This window comes from Mastigoproctus giganteus, chromosome 6, assembly GCF_048544385.1.
Source record: "Mastigoproctus giganteus isolate SK-2022 chromosome 6, ASM4854438v1, whole genome shotgun sequence".
Taxonomy (NCBI): Eukaryota; Metazoa; Arthropoda; class Arachnida; order Uropygi; family Thelyphonidae; genus Mastigoproctus; species Mastigoproctus giganteus.
Window position 1 is genome coordinate 194,724,627 of NC_143580.1, and position 19,725 is coordinate 194,744,351.

At 36.4% G+C, this 19,725-nt stretch overlaps 1 protein-coding gene across 3 annotated transcripts in view; it reads left to right on the top strand.

Annotated features, from left to right (window-relative positions):
- LOC150084851 (uncharacterized) overlaps positions 1-19,725 on the top strand; it is a 231,879-nt gene that overhangs the window by 74,780 nt on the left and 137,374 nt on the right. Inside the window, exon 1 of one of the 3 annotated variants that reach the window (XM_090376648.1) lies at positions 17,372-17,432. The exons of the other annotated variants lie outside the window; for them this stretch is intronic. The gene's annotated coding sequence lies outside the window, so the exon portion shown is untranslated. Of the gene's footprint in view, positions 1-17,371; positions 17,433-19,725 lie in introns of those variants that run through there. 3 annotated transcript variants of the gene reach the window in all.

The following is a 19,725-nucleotide window of genomic DNA, read 5'->3' on the forward strand; positions in this document are numbered from 1 at the left end:
CGCAATGGGACCATCACGCTCAATCCAAGGGCCAGGAAACGTCATCAAGAGACCTCCTCACACTCAAAGCCCAATGTGGCGACGCTCCATCTTGTTGGAAAATAACCGTATTTGGCAGTTCATCCGATTGAGGATACACATAAAGCTCAAGCATGTCCTGGTAATTATCCGCTCTCACAGTTGCTTCTTGAAAGAAAAAGGGTCCAATAACATGATCAGCCATGATGCCACACCACACATTCACCTTCACATTTGGGCTATCTTGCTGATACTCCTGCGCGCAGTGTGGGTTTTCAGTTCCCCAAATTCTGACATCTTGCTTATTCATCTTTCTCGAAACATGAAATGTGCACTCGTCCGTGAAACAAATCCGTGTCACTACACGTTCATCTTGTTCCATTTTCTCCAACATGTCTTCTGCGAATTGTTCACATTTCACACAGTCATCCCGGGTTATGTGCTGGAGAATCTGCAGTTTATAAGGGTGCTTTTTCAATTTTCTTTGCAACACTCTATGCTCTAAAGTCTTGGGGATGGCCAGTTGCTGTGCTGCTGTTCTAATGGATTTTTGAGGACTACGAACGAATGCGTCTCTCAACTTCCACTGTTTCCTGCATCAATGCTGGTCGACCAGGGCTTTTCTTAGGATGGACGCTACTTGTTTCCTTGAATAGCTGATACCACTTTCTGATGCTGTTATGGGTTGGCGGCTTTATCCCGTATTTACTCCTGAAATTACGCTGAACCTGCGTTTCAGACCTGGTTTCAATAAACCACTCCACTACCTGTGCTTTGGTCACGCGATCCATTTGTTACCTCTCTACTTAAACTTCAGGACAACCGTCATAATCTGCAAAAGAAAATAACGGATTATTGAAGTAAAAACTTCAACTGTTTTTCTCACATTTAGCGCAGGTTTTGTGTTTCTATCATTAAAATTGGTTACACCTTTTTGGGACACCCTGTATATTATGTAGAGTGGCTCCGGAACATTAGTTCAGCTCCGCCGTGGTACACTCTGATATCTCATGTAGGTAACTCTCCAGCTGACCTTTGAATTTCCCCAAGTTATCAGCCTCAGCTACCCACAGAGGTACCTTATTCCAGTAATTAACATTTCTCTGGCTAAAATAAAACATTTCTATAATCTAGTTTAAATTTCTTTAGCCATAATTTGAATTTATGGCCATATTTCTGGAATCATTCATAACAGTGAGAATTTCGCCTTCATTCATTTTACTATCCTCTCTCGGAGACTTATATACTTCGGTCAGATTCTCTCTAAAGTGCCTAGTTAGCAAGCTCTGATGCCCACATATTTAAAGTCTTTCCTCACGATTGCCCTTTCGGAGATCTTAAGCTGGTTGTCTGTCTTTGAACGCTTTCAAGAATCTCTCCCTCTCTCAGGCGAAGTCTTCATACTTACAGTATTCCAAGTGCCGTCTTACAATTAATTTATATAGTGGCATTATGACCTCCCTAAATCTACAAGCAAACGTTCGATGAATCATCGATAGGATATCATGGGCCAGTCTACACTGCTCGGAGAACTTTATGTACGACTGTATCCTAACTCCCAAATTACTGTACTTTCTTCCTCTAATGTTTTTAATTCAGTCCTACTAGGTGTATAAGATATTTTGTGATTACTGTTCCCCATATGTAAGACTTCATTTTGCTTCGTTAAAACAGTTTTACTGACTATTCTTGAAGCCTGTCCAAGTCATCCAGAAGGAGCGCTTCTTTGTGCTGATCATTAAACACTTACAATCTTCACATCGTCTTCAAATTTTGAAATCAAGCCCTTTGTCAGTGTCATTTATGAAAATCCTAAATTTTGGTTCTATAGAATTCAAGAATAAATAGTTAATTGAAAACTTTAGTTGAACTATATACCATGGTAGTATTGCCATTACACTATGTGATGCATGATAATAAATTGTGTAATAATTTATCCGAAGTTCGAATAAATATGACGAATAACTCTCCAACGAATAATAATAAACTTGAATACATGAATAATTTATTATTTTAATTTTTATTCGAATAATATTAACTCTGTTTACATGAGATCAATCTTTACAGTCAAGCATCCCCCGAGGCCATCAAGCAAGTTTAGATCTATTCTAAGATGCCAAGGGATTGCAATAAAGATTGGCATCTATTCTAAGATGCCAATCTTTATTGTGACTGAACTTTATCACCATGATGCAAGGTTTTTTTTTTTTTTTATACTCCAGATCTGTCACTCTTGATTATCTTCAAGATTTAACAACTCTGTTAGATAAAGTAACCCTGAGCGAAATGGTGTATATTATGGGGATGATAACGTACATGTTCACACATAAATCAAAGCAGTTATGGAAGGAATATTCACTAGTCAATATAGTTGTAGGTAGCCTATAGCGACAAGCCTTGAAGAGGAAACTTTTTTTTTTTTTTTCAGTGACACCGTTACTTTATATCTCCACTGATGTCTAAGAGAAACCACATAAAATATCGGTACGTGGAAACTGCCTGGAATGCTATTTCGTTGAGGTCGTAGACACATGTGACGCGAGTAATTAATAAATGTGAAAATGGAATATTTTTATAAATTGTTTTTTTTTTTTTTTTTTGTATTTTTTTTCTTTTATGGTTCGCTGAAGCGTTTTCCGTGTACTGAGTTTTCTATGAATTGAACAAATAAGAATACAGTTAAAAAAATAAAATAAACGATAACGCTAAAAAGATGATGAGGTATATGAGGAGATATATTGTAAAACCATAGCTGATCAAACAAGGACAGACAAATTAAACATAATTCAAATGTGAAAAGTTACTACTTCAACAAATAAGTATTAGTGAGCAGGCACCGAAAAATGTTTAATGCCGAAGTGAAATAGGAACGGGTTCGCTTTTAATTGAATTCAATTTAAAAAATTTTTTTTTTTTTTTTAATAGTGACAATTCTTTTTTTTGTGTTCAAATTGTATTGTTACAAACACACCCTGTTCGTTATCTAAATTTTTTTTCAGAGATATCTTTAAGAAAACATCTATTTTTCTGAACATAATTCTTAAATAACTGTTTTCCGTTTTTCTCACTCGAAATATCTCACGCGCCATTAGTATTCGCTCGTCCAACGTCCCCAGGGACTATTCATGTTACTGTTGAAAAACCGAGAGCTATTCAGTGCATCTCAGTTCGTTCTTTACATTTACAGTTCTTTATCATGGCGGTGCACATGTAGAATCATTTTATAAACGATAAAAAAAAAAAAAAAAGTTAAGTTAAACTACGATTAAAAGAAAAAGTGCTAACTTGTTCTTTCATGTTAACTGAAACTTGCATTCTCCATTTGTCAATTTTGATGTAAATGACGGCACCTAATTTTATTTTAGTTTATCTTAGTTTTTTAATAATATGGCAGTCCCAAACGGTTAAATAAAAATTTACTGAAATCTCTCTTATAAAATAAGCTAATCTGGTCTCATCAGAATAAATTACACCAATACCTTAAAAAAAAAAAAAAAAAAAAAAAAAAAAAAATCTGCTTTTGTTAATGCAGATAGATGATGAACTTTTGCAATTTTTAGCTACTGATTCCAAATCTGTAATTTATTTTGCTCTGTCATGTCAATTTTATTTTTATTTTTCACAAAATCAAAAATAAAAATGTAATATCAATCTGTAGCAATATATGAGTATGCGTATTTCGAACGTTCAGCAGGCGGTTTTAAGTGCAGATGATTAAGAACAAAAATGATAACATACAGAGTATATTAAATCTTTATGTAGCTATTCCACGGTTTTTCTTTTTGTTTTTGCGCATGTTATTTGTACTGTTTTTGAAACTTGTGCTCATTACATGAATCCCTTTTCAAATACCAGCAGTAGTTTTCCCTAATTAAGGCATCCTATTTATTCTGGTTTCTTTCTTACATAGTCAGCCTTGGCTAAACTTTTCACTCTGCTCTTTACTCATTCACCGCACAAAAAGTTCTTTGGAGGGTATTCAAGATATTTGTACAGAAAACGAATCTTCACACTCACGTTGCAACCTAGTTTTTTGAAAATAATAGCCACGTTGACAGTTTCGTGTAGTCATTTAATTTATAAATGCTTAGCGTTTTTCAAAACACTCTTCATTGCCAACCAAGCTTTCACTTCTTTCTGAGAGGTAGCAGTTGTGAAATTACCTTGCAGCAGCGCTCTGATTTGTGATCCGTTGAAAACACCAGTGTGGTATTTACCATCACAGATCTCCGGTAATTTTGAAACTGTGTACCGAAAACAGCTTTCCTTGTATCTCTGACTTTAACAAACTGCTTCATTAGCCCATATTTGATGTGTAGTAGTGGCAGAAGCACTTCGGTGTGACAAGTGGTGTACTGATGACATTTTTGCTTCCAGATGTGAGGGATTAGACCTTTTTGGCTACATTATAACCCACTGACTAGTTTTACCTCTTCTGCCCACTCACACAGAAAGCAAGTGTGGTTAGCCTTCAAATCACAAATATTCATTCATGAGATCACAGTATTTCACCTTTCCTGAAAAAAACTTTGACTGTCGTAAGTTTCGTTCATTGCTATGGAATAGGTGACTGGAATTGAGAATAACATGATCTCATTGTGTAGCAGAACTTTTAAGAATAAAGAATCTCCATTTTTATTGACCTGGTGCATTATGGCTTAAGCTGCCAATGTGCCATAAAAACCAACCTCCAATCAACAAACCGCCATTTTGATATGTAACACAAATACATCGATTAAACCATTACGTCGGTGCATAACGCTAATCTCCCCTCCCCCTTGGAGAGAAGGGAATGAATTGTCCTTTCCCTGTAGCAAGTAATTAAAATACCAAGTGCGAACAGATTCTTTTCATTCGGCTCAGCCTAAGGGTGTACTGAATTCTTCGGTATTCCAAATCACGTACCAGATTGTTCAGTTCAGCTTAGATTCCTGCGGGTCACCCCCAGCGCAGATCGGGGTCTTCAGTAATTTTACGGTTCGCGGGGTCAGATTCATTTCCAGTTTTTCAATGTAAATAATTTAATACAATAATACCAAAAATTAATATGCTCATGAAGTAACTGTTTTTATTTATTCCCCCCCCCTTTTAAGTGATGCATCGTTTTATTGTGTAAATTGAATTACACACATTGCTACTCTTTTTACTGATATGTTTAAAATTGCGTACATTCGCCTGAAACGTACGATTGATTTTATAGATTTAAAGCTATTATTTTTAAAACATCTCTCTACCTCTTTATATGGCACTGCCAGATATGAAAAATAGAAAAGAAATAAATGAAATAGACCTCCTTTTAGCATCTCATTTATCATGGGAAATTCAAAATTACCGTGTAATATAAGTCACATATAGTCATATATACAGGATGATCTGCATTTTCATTTTTTACTGTTTATTAAAATTATTTTTTACAAAGTGTATATATTCATGTCCCGACCCTTTCGATGTTTATAAACATGATATAAAGATGATTTGAATTTCTATTGCGCATGGGCAGCCGAAGCAATGATGCACCAAGTCGAAGGATATAGAAAAAAAGAGTATATAATTAAGAAAATATAATGAGTATGAAATCGAGGCTGGAAATTGGTGGCAGATTCGGGTGAACACCCATTGTAATTTTAGCCGATTAAGCGATCTGCATAAATTATCATCCGGTAAGCAAAAAACAGTTTTCAGCATCTGGATTTTTAATCTGAGAAAGAAGAATACTGCTGAATCCGGAAACTGTGGATGTCCTGTTTCCCTGCATGCTATTATGAATGTTTTTTTTTTTTGTTTTTGTTTTTTTTTTCTCTCTCGATTTAATTTTTTATGTATATAAAAAAATTTAAAAAATCTGGCGTGTTCAACTGGCACACGTTTGGACCTCTGGTATGTCTAGACGCATATCTGAACGGTCCAGGTTACGTGTCCATCCTTGCAGACCATCTGCATCCCTTCATGGTCATCGTGAATTCACAGGGCAATGGACCCTTCCAGCAGATAATGCACCTCCCCCACAGAGCCGTGGTGACTAGAACATGGTTTGAAGAGCATTCTGCAGATTTTACCACCATGGAATGGCCTCCCCGTTCACCGGACTGGAACAGCGTGGAGCATCTTTGGGATGCTGTGGAAAGGTCCGTTCGCGCTGTGGATCCTCCAGGAATACGACGGAATTATGGACAGCGATGCAGCAAGCATGGATGGAAATACCTGTGGAACGCTTTCATGGACTCATTGCCTCACCATGTGACTGCCCTTATCCGGGCGTAAGGTGGGCTACCCGTTACTAGGTAGGTATCCCATGATTTCTGTCCACTCAGTGTAAAGAGTAATAGTAAAATGTGAGTAATTGGTTAATGGAAGACGAAAATCTAAATGCGCAAGATATTTTCGTCTTCCATTAACCTACTACTCAAGTTTTCAACATATTGATGGCGGATATAATATGAGGTACACTACTTTGTCGTGGTCACCATTTCTACAGGCACGGTACAGTTTCATGTAAAAGCCAACGATTCTTTTCTGATTTCGTGATTATAAAATTTTTCCAGTGTAGCAGATGGATCGTTGACACACTGACGGCGCTAACGTTATCAGAGAGGAAAAAAAAAAAAAAAAAAAAATGTTTTCGTCATAATAACACAACATTAATGATAAATAGGGCCTCCGTGACCGAGTGGTCGGAGCTTGAGTGCAGTAGCACACACTCTTTGAGTAGACCGGGGTTCAAGCCCCTGACTGCTAAATACGGTCTATCTGCCAACCTGCACTGGACCAGCGTGACAGATTAATGGTCCATTTCCCTCAACATGAATTGTTGCGGAGGCTTCCATCCTGCAGTGAATTGATAAAGGCTGCAATTTTATTTTTAAAATTTTAATGATAAATTAACAATTAAAACTCCTATTACACTCCTTCTTCATTACTAGAAAATACAATTCGTGATATATCTATATGTAAATTGGGTGCATTAAAACAAATATAATGCCATTTTTGAAAACTGTATCAAAAATGATTGCTTTTTGGTAATGTAATTAGGATCAAGTAAAAAAAAAATACTGTGCTCGGTGTTTGGTCAGTCAGCAGAGATCGTGTAGATCGGTGTTATTGAATACATTATAGAGTATTAAATACATATTCACTATGTTATGAAACTCGTAATCAATTAAGCAAAGTACTTGTTATCCGCTTGGTTTATTGCAAAAACGTGCGGAACTAAGAACTTACCCCATACAAGAAAAGGAGAATCTTCATGATGAGAGAACTTTTAATTTCGCACATTTTCGCAATAAACCAGAAGCGGATAACAGGTAAGTTCTGTGAAATATGTGCAGCAATATCTGAATTAGAATTCGATTAGTTCTATCACAAAACTTTAAGCTTAAAAATGTTCGTTTCGTTAAGAAAGTACTTCAATTGATGCGTTGCTGGATCGCTCTTGAAACATCTTAAAAGTCATTGAAATAGCCTTTTATCATATTTTCTCTAAATTAGTTTGATAAAATTTCACGATGTTGTTGAGGCCTGGCGATATCCACTCGCTCTTACATTAAGAGGTAGAAATTAACTGAATAATTCTGTGTATTGACTGAAGTTTACTCATAAAAGTATCCCAAAGATGCTCCACAGCATACCAAAGATGCTCCACACTGTTCCAGTCTCATCTCATCCATCTCATTGTGAAGACGATCATAACGAGTTACTTCACGTTAAACCTTTGAATAATTAGCACTTACCCATAAAAAGAAGTATATTGCTATTTATTCTCAGTGGGTGTCATTACTCAGATTGACGTTTCAGGAGATATTATCTTCGTCGGGTGGGTTAAATCTATAATCTCCCTCGGCATGGGCGCCGTCATCATCATGGTGCAAGTGCACCACCTTTTGGATTTCGAAGTAATACACAATTTTTAATATTTTCATAATTTATTGAAACATAAGATCTTGCATGTATTCGAAAATTTGGTGAACAAAAAATTTATTCCCACATGCACCACCTTGCAAAATATCCTGCCGGCGCCCATGCCCCTCTGTGTAAGAGTTGACAACCCGTTGACATCAGTCAACCAGTTTGATTTGTGACTTGGCGGATTATCCTATATTGGAAGAACCTATTCGTAGATGGATACACTTCTAATAAAAGGATGTGCTTGGTCGAAAACAGTTTCCAGATACTTATGGTATTCAAATGTTGCTCCACTGGTATCAAGAGGGCCCAGTTTTCGTCACGGAAACGAAAACACCATTACATTGCAATCACTGGCCTGAATTGAACTTTTGACACCTGACAGGGTGGATTCATGGGCTCGTGCTATTTTCACCGTATTCCAGTACATTCATCAGGATAGCAGAAATGATGATTCGTCGGATCAGGCAACCTTTTTACAGTCTTCCAGTGTTGGTATTCCTGAGCACACTTTAAACCTACCTTGCTGTTTTTTTTACTGAGAGGAGTAAAACTCCTTCGGTCGTCATCTGCGGTTCACCGTCTCTGACGAGGTACGAGTTATGTACTATGAAATTCTTTCTTGATTACTACTGTACTGGGTTGTTATCCGACTGACTAGTCTTTCTGTTATCCTGCATAAGTCTTGTCAGTTTACATTTTCCTCTCGCATCAACAAGCTGCTTCGTGATGTAAATCGCCGTTGGCTGGATGTTATTTGATTATTGGCCCAATTGCGATACACCCAGAACACAGTCACATGTGAAAACCCTAGTAGAGTTGAGGTTACCTAGATACTCATATCGGTGCGTCTATCGCCGACTAGCATCCACGTTCAAAGTCATATCCTTCCCTTCGTCTTGCTCATTCTCGCACTGAATATTGGACATGTATGCATCCCTACTTATCTGCCCTCTTACTTTATATCGCATTGTACGAACATGTAGTGCTGTTACCGAAGGAGCGATTCATTTCATGAAAAGGATAGATGTACCTATTAAAGTATCCATTCAGTGCACTGCTCTCATGTGTATTGTATAATAATTTTATTTACCCTGTACTTGCGTACTTTGTATTGCAATCGCTGTACGTAATAAATATTGTACATGGTCCTAGAAATCCTATAGTAAAAAAAAAAAAAGGAGAAAAAGTTGTGTCCATTATCCGAAGTGGTCTCCATTTTGTTAATTTCTGTTGAACGCGGTGCCACTATATATTTGTCGATCCATTGCATATTTCATTAGCATTAGTAGAGGCATATGATGCAAAAAGGAAAGCTTATACAGCATCACCAAAAAAAAAAAAAAAAAACCCATCTTTCCATTTCACCCATCCATTCGCTCCAAAAGTTTGTCCAGTTCTTCCTTGAATTTATTTAAGCTGTCAACTTAAACATTAAAACCGAACAATTTTTTGTTTTCTCATACACATCTGGATTTATCTCGTATATTAGCTAAAGTTATGGAAATTCTGTTTGTGCATACTGTGATTGGAAGAATGAATGGACAATATGGGCGGATGCACAGAAAAATAAAAATCTCTGTAAGCACTGCATGCTTGAAATTGCACATTTACAAAAAAAAGTGGCGGCTTTTGGAGGAATACGTTTTCGTGATTATATTACTAAATATGTAAACAATGTATTATTGCTATTTGTTTATTCCTTTAATCACAGAAGATACGTGTGGTATTTCAATTTTTTTTTTTTTAAATTTCAGGAAGAAAATGAGAGAAATAGATTGCAAACAGCTTGTGAGAACATTGTTTTAGTTAAGAGTACGTAATAATACTTTTGATTAACTTGGCTGGATGATTAATGAAAATTTGTTGTGTACTTAAGATTCGCGGTTATTATGGCTTGTAAAAGTCAATTTTATTGAAGAGAAATTTGGAGATAAAAAAAAAAAAAAAAAACTTAACTTTGGTAGAAATACAATGGGAATTCGATTATATGAACATGGCTTATTTCAACCAGTCAAGAAACTCGCAAATAGCACTACACACAGGCATGATGCATGTATAAATTTATTTTACATCAGTTAAAATATTCTAAAAATAAATCGGAATTAACTTTCAGGTAATGAGAAGTTTAAACTTGCTTTCGTTTATTAATATCTGTTCGGAACATTTTTTCTTTTAAAGCCTGTGACCTATCCTGTTCGTACGTTTCTACCGACTGCTTTAGCATAGGTAATTTATGGCGTAGGAAAATGATTGTTGATGTGTGGAATTCTTTTTCCATGAAATTTTGTCCTCTTTGGAAACAAACATTAGCAAGAATAATCGTTTTTTTTTTTTTTTTTTTTTGTTTTGTTTTTTAGTATTCATGGCTAAATGATTCAGTCAGAAAAGCCAACTTTTTCTATAACTGCCATGAAAAAAAAAATATAGTAGAACCCGGATAAGAAGTTTTCCAAGGGACTGGGGGTTTAGAACTTCTTAGAAGGAAAAATGACTGAAGGGTATGAAATATTAACTACACAAATAAAAATGAAAAGATACATATACATAAGTTAAAGATGATATTTTTAAGTACTATTTCACAATTTATAAATATTTTACTCTGCCTATGGGAAACTTTTTAAACTGAGGATTTCTAATTGCTTAACATTCTGTTCATTAAACTGATTACCAAGTTGGAAGAATGAGCTCCTTTGGAGTTTTGACATACCTTAAAAGGTCAAAATTACAATAAGACAGAGTCCACTAAGTAATTCAGAACTGTTCACAACCATCAGAACTGAACTCTTAACGTGGTCGACGTATCCAGTTATAGATATCGATGAAAACAATTGCAATGTCACTTCCATCATACTAAAAAGGTTTTAACGTTGAAAGCATCAGACTACGGAAAATTCACTAATCGAACAAGTTAGTGGCAAGCATCATTTTAGTTCGTAGTAACCACAAGTAGGTGAAATGGCAATATTAAAAATAAATAATTTATATATTTAAAAAACCGTTTTAAGTGGGAAAACGTCATTATAATACACTGTGTATTCTTTTATCACGAACTTTTTATGCGGGAAAATGTTTTACCCGAGAAATTTCTTAAGCGGGAAAATAATATATTACAACATAGAGTTGAAATTGGGATTTAAGAAACCAAGCCTAGTACAGGGGAAAACTTCTTATGCGGGAATATCTCTTATCGGGGTTCTACTGTGTGTGTATATGTATATAAAAACACGAAAAATAGTGGGGTCCGAATTCTCAATCGCTAAACTTAGCATTAGCATTAGCATATGATGCAAGAAAGCAAGCTTATTCAGCATCAGCCAAAAAAAAAAAAAAAAAACCCACTCCCATTTCACCCCTCCGTTCGTTCGAAATACCTGTCCAGTTGAGCTTTAAATTTGTTTAGGCTATCAACTTCAACAACAAGTGATGGAAGTCGGTTCCACCAACCAACCACCCGCTGGCCAAAGGCAAATTTCCGCACATCTATCCGACATCCGTCCTTCCTCAATTTGAATTTATGCCCTCTGAGGTGATTATTCTGAGAAAGATGAAGAATCCCATTGGCATTGAGCATGCTCAAACCATTCAAAGCCTTATACACCTCTATCAGATCACCTCGCCGGTGCCTAGTCTCCAAACTCTGTAATTTGCAAAACTTAAGCCTTTCTTCGTAAGAGCAACCCTTTGTTCCATTTACTAATCTTGTTACCCTTCTCTGTACCCGTTCCAGCAGCTCTACATCCTTCTTGAAATGAGGCCTCCAGACCTGTATACAGTACTCAAGATGTGGCCTTACCATTGCCTTATACAAGGGAATAATCACCTCCTTATCCCTGCTAGAAAAATTCCTGTATATCATTGACAAGACACCATGAGCTACTCTTGCAGCTCGTCTGCACTGCTCAGAGAACTTCATATCTGCCTGCACAATTACCCCCAGGTCCTTTTCATTCTCCACCACTGTCAGTGTAGTACCGCAGAGTTGATACGTTGCTCTGGGGTTACTGTTTCCCATATGCAGCACTTTACATTTGTCGATGTTAAACCTCATTTGCCACCTCTCAGCCCATCTGTTCAACCTTTCCAGATCCTGTTGCAGCAGCATAGCGTCAGTATTGTCCTTAACGACCCTGCCAACCTTTGTATCATCTGCAAACTTGGACATTAAACTTGATATCCCATCATCAATATCATTCATAAACACCGAAAACAACAACGGACCCAACACTGAACCTTGAGGAACTCCACTAATAACATTAGTCCACGTTGAGCAGTGTCCATTGATTACCACTCTCTGTCTTCTGCCACTCAACCATCCCCTTATCCATAGCAGCAATTTGCCTCCAATGCCACACTGCTCCAATTTGTGCAGCAGTCTTCCATGTGCAACAGTATCAAAAGCCTTTCTAAGATCCAAATATATAATATCAAAGTTATTCCCTGCATCCAGTTCTTTTGTGACTACATCATAGTATCCAATCAAATTGGTCAGGCAAGACCTGCCCTTAACAAAACCATGCTGCGTCTGAGCTATAACTGAATTCTTGTCTAGATGATCCTGCAGTGCTTCTTTAATCAGTGCCTCCATTAATTTACCTGGAACAGAAGTTAAACTAACAGGTCTATAATTACTTGTGTCAGCCTTTGATCCTCCTTTGTGAATTGGGGTTACATTTGCACATCTCCAGTCTATGGGTACCTCCCCTGAGTCCAAAGAAGCTCTCATAATTATGGCTAGGGGTTTGTATACTTCCTTTGCTGCCTCCTTTAATATAACTGGATAGATCCCATCCACCCCAGGTGCCTTTTTTATGTTTATCCTCAACAATCTCTCCACTTTCCTCTCAGTTATTACAAAATCATCCGGCTCACTGCCAATGTTTACTTTACCTGAATAACTTCTCATGCGTGAATGTAGATGCAAAATACTCGTTTAGATTGTTAGCCACCTGAGCAGGATCCTCAACTGTTGAACCATCAATATCCAGTGGACCAATCTGATTCATCCCTTTCCTTTTCGAGTTCAAGTATGTAAAGAACTCTTTTCTGTTTTTCTTTGCATCCTTTGCCAAGGATTTTTCATAGTCTGCCTTTGCCTGCCTAATCTCCTTTGTGACTTGGTTACAGACCAACTTATATCTATCATAGGCTTCCATGTCACCCATTAATTTGTATGTATCCCATGCATTTTTCTTCTCTGCCACATGTCTCATTAGTTCATCTGACAACCATTTAGGCCTAAACCTTGAACAATATTTCTTAGTTGGTATGTAAAGCCTGGTAGCCTCCAAGATTAGTTCCTTGAATACTTCCCATTTTGAGTTTGCTGTTGGTAACATCATCAGTTGGTCCCACTGTATAGAATTTAAATACTGTCTCAGACCATCATAGTCGCCTTTACGAAAACAAAAACCCTTCCCTTTACCTCTGATGGTAGTTACCTCCTTGAGTAAATCCCACTTCAACACACTGTGATCACTGCCACCTAGTGGTTCATTTATCTGCAGGTTCTTAATGCATGAAGAATCACTACTGATAATCAGATCAAGAGTATTGCTCCCTCTTGTTGCCTCACGAACATGCTGATGTAGAAAACAATCATCCAATAAATCCACAAAAGCCTTGCTAGTGTGCGAGTGACCAACCCACAAATTCCAGTCAATATCTGGGAAATTAAAGTCCCCCATTATAAGACTCTCTGATTTACTGGCCCACTCTATTTCCCTGTACAATATCTTATTATACTCATCAGAGTCATTAGGCCTATAGCACACTCCTACTCTCAATTTTGATTTCCCTATGCTTATGTCACACCAAACTGACTCGACACTGCCCTGTCCATCGATGTCGACTGGCTTCACTTCCTTGGACTTTATGTGTTTCTTAATTAATAGCATAACCCCTCCTCCCCTCCTGTCCTGTCTATCCTTTCTATACACATTGTATTCCCCAAATTCCAGTTCCGCATTACTTATATCTGTGTGACACCACGTCTCTGATATCCCAACAATATCTGCCTTTGATGTTTTGAGTAATACCTCAAATTCATCAAATTTATTTGCCAAACTCCTAGCATTGGTGTACACGCAGGTATACATGCACCTGTTTCTATTCTTAGCTACTCTAACACAACCCATGTGTTTACTTGTACCGCAATGACTACCAGCAGTCTCTGAAATATCCTGCATCTTTCTCCGTTGTCAAAAAGTGATTATCCAGTTCTACTTTAAACTTTATCAAACTCTGTGCCTTGATCACATCATGGAAAACAGTTTATTCCAGTGATCTACAACACGCTTCTCGAAGGTAAACTTCATGAGATCTAGTCTCTGTTATTCGCCGAAATGTACATTTATGACCCGTATTTCGAGTTTCTCCTGTTCGGGTTTCGCTGAAAATACAAGTTTCTCATTTATTTTACTGAACCTCTTTAGGGCTCTACCTAAGTCAGATCACCTCCCCTCTCCCGAGATGCCTACTTGTCAGGCTTTGCATTAAACGCCTTAAGTTCTTTATGTGGATATCAATTAGCAACCCTCACCAATCTGGTTGCCCTTCTTTGAACCCTTTCTGGAAGCCCTGTCTTTCTTTAGTTGTGGCCTCCAGACCTGAACACAATATTTTAAATTATATTCTCTTTCAGCTCTTATAAAGTCTTTAAAACCTGTATTTCTGGTTCATCGAGGTTGATTGGAGATTCCCTATTCTTTCATGTTATTTATACTCGCACTTAAGCAGAGTAAATATTGCGTAGGGCCATTCATTGTATTACAAAAATGTATGCTAGCAACAGGTAATATCGTTGGAAAAATTGAAGAAACATGTTAATGGGTACTAGTTTAACAATTCTATTATTTGAACTCAATAATTTGAACACTTCTTCCTGTTCCCCTTCTTGAACAACGGGATGATCAAACCTTCTTTCCAGTTAACAGATATCACAGATACCACCAGTAAGATCAGGTGTGTCACTTCCGGGCTTATTACTTTCGAGGGTTCTTTTTCTGTTGAAGGCAATAAATTTAAGCTGCCGATCTGCAAAACCTGTCGTATAGTTTAGTACCATTAAAAGTTAATGGTACTAAACTAGTACCATTAACTTTTATGGTACTAGTTTTGTTAAACTAGTACCATCTATCATGTTAACTGATAGATTATCCGATGAGATGTCAGTCCCCACTTAGCTCGGATGATGGACGTCTCACTGTATAGCATTTCTTTCAAAATACAAAATTAATTTCTTCAAAACTGGCTTCATGTAGAGTAGTCTGCCTTTTTAATAGCATGCGGATACTATTAAAACTTAAACGGCAGTGTTCAGAAGTGACCGTCTTTCACTTATTATTATTATTTTTTTTATATATGCACCACTTGAATATATTTTCTAATGTATCTAAAGTGATGGTACTAATGAGATGATAATATTAATTGTAAACTCGCTATTTGCTACAGAAGTGCGGCATCTATCCTTCACTCACCCTGTGTTATTGTAGTCTGTTCTTTCTTAAGAGTTCTTTAAAATGCTTTTGGTATTCTTCTAGGGTAGATAATTATGTTGGTGGGCGTTCATAATTATACTATCAAGTTTAATACCCTTAACATCGCGTTATGGTGAAAACCGCTTGAATTAAAAAAAAGTGGAGAGAAGGACTTGGTTGTTTTTAATTAGTGCCTTACATAGAAATAGTGTAACTCGGAATAATTTGTAGTTTATTGTTTCCAGAAATATTACCTAAAACATTCCTTAACCCTTACAAAAGTAGTATACTGTAATTTACAGTTAATTGTTATTGGACATGAGTGGTTGGGACCTTGAGTTAATGTTCAAGGCTTTGAACTCTGGAGTGCTGTACTGAAGAGGACAAGGATACCAGCGATGACGAAGAGAAGTGTGAAACATCCAAAATTTTGGGTTCTTTAATAAAACTACTTTCTTTTCGTAAGATTTTGGGGTCTGTTTTGCTTTTCGGACCTCGTTTTAGCTGAAAAATTTTTTCACAAATCTCCAAGCTCAGTAAAAAAAAAAAAAAAAACAAAACAGTGTGTTAAGTGATTAATACCATGGTGTTATAAATTCTACATTCAAGGAGAGGAAGAAAAATATAACATAGTTTTCTAAATATTTTTTTTTTTTTTTTTTTTATATCCCTGATTATACGAATCTAACTTGACATTGACTCTAGGCCAGGGGCGGATTTACGCATGCTTTTTATGCTTTGCATAAATAGCTTGGGGGAGATGTTCCCCGTCGAATTTTTCCTGAGGGCTTCAGAAAATTGTTTGGAGTTGAAATTATGCATAAAGAGAGGTGAGGATAGAGGTACCTATTGACTCTGCGCCTCTGGTTCTGACAAGCGTCCTGTACGGAAGGAGCCCTTTTCGCAGCCCGTTACTTATACTGTATTACCCAACTCATCATGGTACATGTCAGGAGACTGTAAGGTTGTTGTTCGATCAGAGCTCACCTTCCAATTCGAGGAGTGCTGTACCACTCATATATCTGCGTACCCACAGATATGAGTGGAAGATTTTTTGTAGTGATGCCGATGTTAATGTATTCTTATGCAATAACCAAATAATTTCGAAATGTTTCGAAACTATAACTGCCGTCTTCATTAACGCCCTGAAAAATCCGCTATTACTTGAAGTATGTGTGTGTGTGTTTTTAAGGTGTAGATATTTATCTATTTTTTGGATCTATTTTCTCACTGATTGCTCGGAATTTGGGGAAAGACCCAGAACATCATCGTTTCTGTTCCTCAAACCTATCGGTACTGTCATGTATACGCGTTATATTGTCCTGACAAGAGCTCCATTTCGTAAAAATTTTCCATTTCGAGCTTTGTACATGTAGAGAGAAAGAAAGACTTTCGGGCAGCACTTTATATTTATTTGGCTAAGACAGTTTACCTCCTTTTTTATTTCATTTTATTTCTTTATTATATATATATATTTTTTTTAAGACAGCCCTAAGCTTTAGTACTGTCCTGAATTATCTGGGAATGTTCATTAACATTTGGAGGGGATGGGGACATCAATGCTGAGGCCGCGAACAGTACCTTTTTACTTGTCTGTCTTCTTAAGAGGAATTTTGTAAAACAGTCTGATCCTTGCAACCGAGCAGATGTATCGCCAGTTCCCTGTCATACTAGGAAACACGCATTATACGTGATACGCCGCTTACCGGATATCCCAGTATGGCATCGGAAGTAGAGTAGTTCATCTAATCGATCGGGAGTTCTCTAATGAATCACTAGACGGCACGTGTATTGCAAGTAAGTTCCGCAGACCGCAGTAGTGTGTCACTGTAAAGATTACTGTAGCTTCTGTTATTTGTACCGGTACGAATAATGCGTTCACGCCTTGTTTTCCGGCTGACCATTTTGCATCATTCATTTTAATAATATGAAAGAAAATATGGATAGTTATTTGGAGTAATAGTGATTATACGTATTCAAAAGTAGCAATGTTCCTCTTTTAAACATGTCTCCATAATGTCGACATGAGCATTCCAGGTAACCCTTTTCACGCTTTTCAGAAAGAATAAAAGGATATTTCATCCTTTTGCCAATATTTTTTCGAATTTCACGCGTCCACGCTTTTTTTCAGTTAATTAATTAAGAGAAAACTTACACTCATTGTAATTCCAGTTATAATACTGTATATGAAAATATTTTCAAAAAAAATTTGTACATTAATCAGTAAAATTCAATGTAACGAATTGAATGTGATGAAATAATGAACTGCAGTGTTATAATTCGACGTCTTAAAATATTTTTGAAGTTTAGCTCTATTAATAATTACGAAGTTGATATTTGAAGACACACCCTTCCTCTTTATATTGAAAATTAGGATTGATTTACTCCAGTCATAAAAGCAATTCTGCTTCTTGTTAGATAAATGCAATTAAACTACACATATCAACTTAATATACGTTTCAGGCCCTTCTTGTCGACCCCATCTCAGTAAAGGGGAAGGAAGTTATGTGTACAGTACAGCACACTTGAATTGTAACAGTTTAAATTACAGAATATAAAGTGTAATTTTATTTACTTATTTTAGACTATCATTTGTAATCCAGTACAGTATTAGCATTTTTCTGTTACAGAAGTATATTCTTCTTAAACCTGATTTTCACTGGGGAGACCTTTCAAAAAAAAAAAAACCCACACACCCCAATAAATAAATAACAAAATAAATAATAAAAAGTTTTTTTTTTTTTTTTTTTGCCCCCAATTTGACATCCTACAGCAGTATATATTAGCAACGAGTACACTTATTAGTACTGCAATTATTACTAATAATTGCAGTACTTAAAATCACTTGATGGTTAGTCAGGGCCTTCTAAACGTGTTAACAATCCTGAGTAAAATTTATATTGAAAACCATAGCTTTTTTTTGTGTTTTTGCCATTACACAATACAATGGTTAAAACACAAAAAACACTAAATTTTCCCAATAAGTTCAAATTAAATTTCGGTTTCAATTATTAATTTCGGGAACTCGCTTTTTTTTATTTTTTTTAATAAGTCAGTATGTTAAAAAAATTGTATGTGAAATTAAATTAACTAAAAATTGTATGTAGAAGTCACACATTGAGATTCCTGATTATCCGGATTACTTTTTTGTAGCTGTTCTGGTAACTTTCTTTATGGATAGAGATGTTATCGTAACATATATATCGATGACATTACTCTGTTGACTACCACATCCTCCCCCCAATTGCCAATCCTGCCGTGCCTATCTATTAAACAAAAAGATCTCCAACCTGGCACAGTACCTCGAACCATATTTTGGCTAGCCTTAATTTCACTGAGGTCCGAAATTTTCCTTTCTTAGACCAACACCACCTGCGATCTCTCAATCTTTTTTAGAACCTCCCTGTCCCTTAAGAGATAACTACTAATTAATATACTATTACACCGTCATTATTACCTTTGTTGACATCACGTTCCGCAACTTCTCCCAGTGACCAAGGGACTGGCAGAAGTCGTGGAATGTGAATGCTGTTAACAAAGGTAAGAAGTGCGGTGTAACAGTGTAGTAATTGGTAGTGTCTCTTAATGGAAATAATCAGTGAAATAAACGACTCTTTTTCTGAAGTCATGATTAGCACCCCTATCTCTGTTTTAAAATGGAGTGATGATTTGGTTATCCATAAGCAGTTTTAAATAACTGCTAATGTAAGTTATGTATAAGCTATTTGAAAAATAATTTGTATATATATTTTTTTATTGTTTCAGAATAATTTGAACATAGAAAAATTACCACGAGCCTTGCAATGAAGGAGAGGATTGCAGTTGTAAAGTGGCATGCAAAATATGAAATGCTGCAGAAGTTGCACGGCAGTTCAAGAAGTTTTTTTTGGACTTAAACCACCCACAATAAAGACGATAAAGTAAATTGTGAAGAAGTTTGATGTAGTAGGAACAGTGCACAATCTACCAAAACGTGATGGACCATTGTATCTCAAAGACGTCTGCCAATTTGGAATTTGTTAGCGATGGTATCAAAAGAAATCCGAAAAAGTTTTCAAATAAAGTGAAATGTGAAACTTAAAATACCTAAAGCAAGCTAAATAGAGTCATAAAGGAACTTAAATATTAAATACAGGGTTTATCATTCTATGTTGAATGAGGACGACCCTTATAGAAGATTGGAATGTCCCGAATGGTTTTTGGCCATGACTGTTACAAACACAGATATCGTTGACAATGTTTTGTGGACTGATGAAACCACACTTAAACTAAATGGAACTATTTATTACTCTCTTAACAATCCCCATTTATTCTTTAACAAGGATTTAAG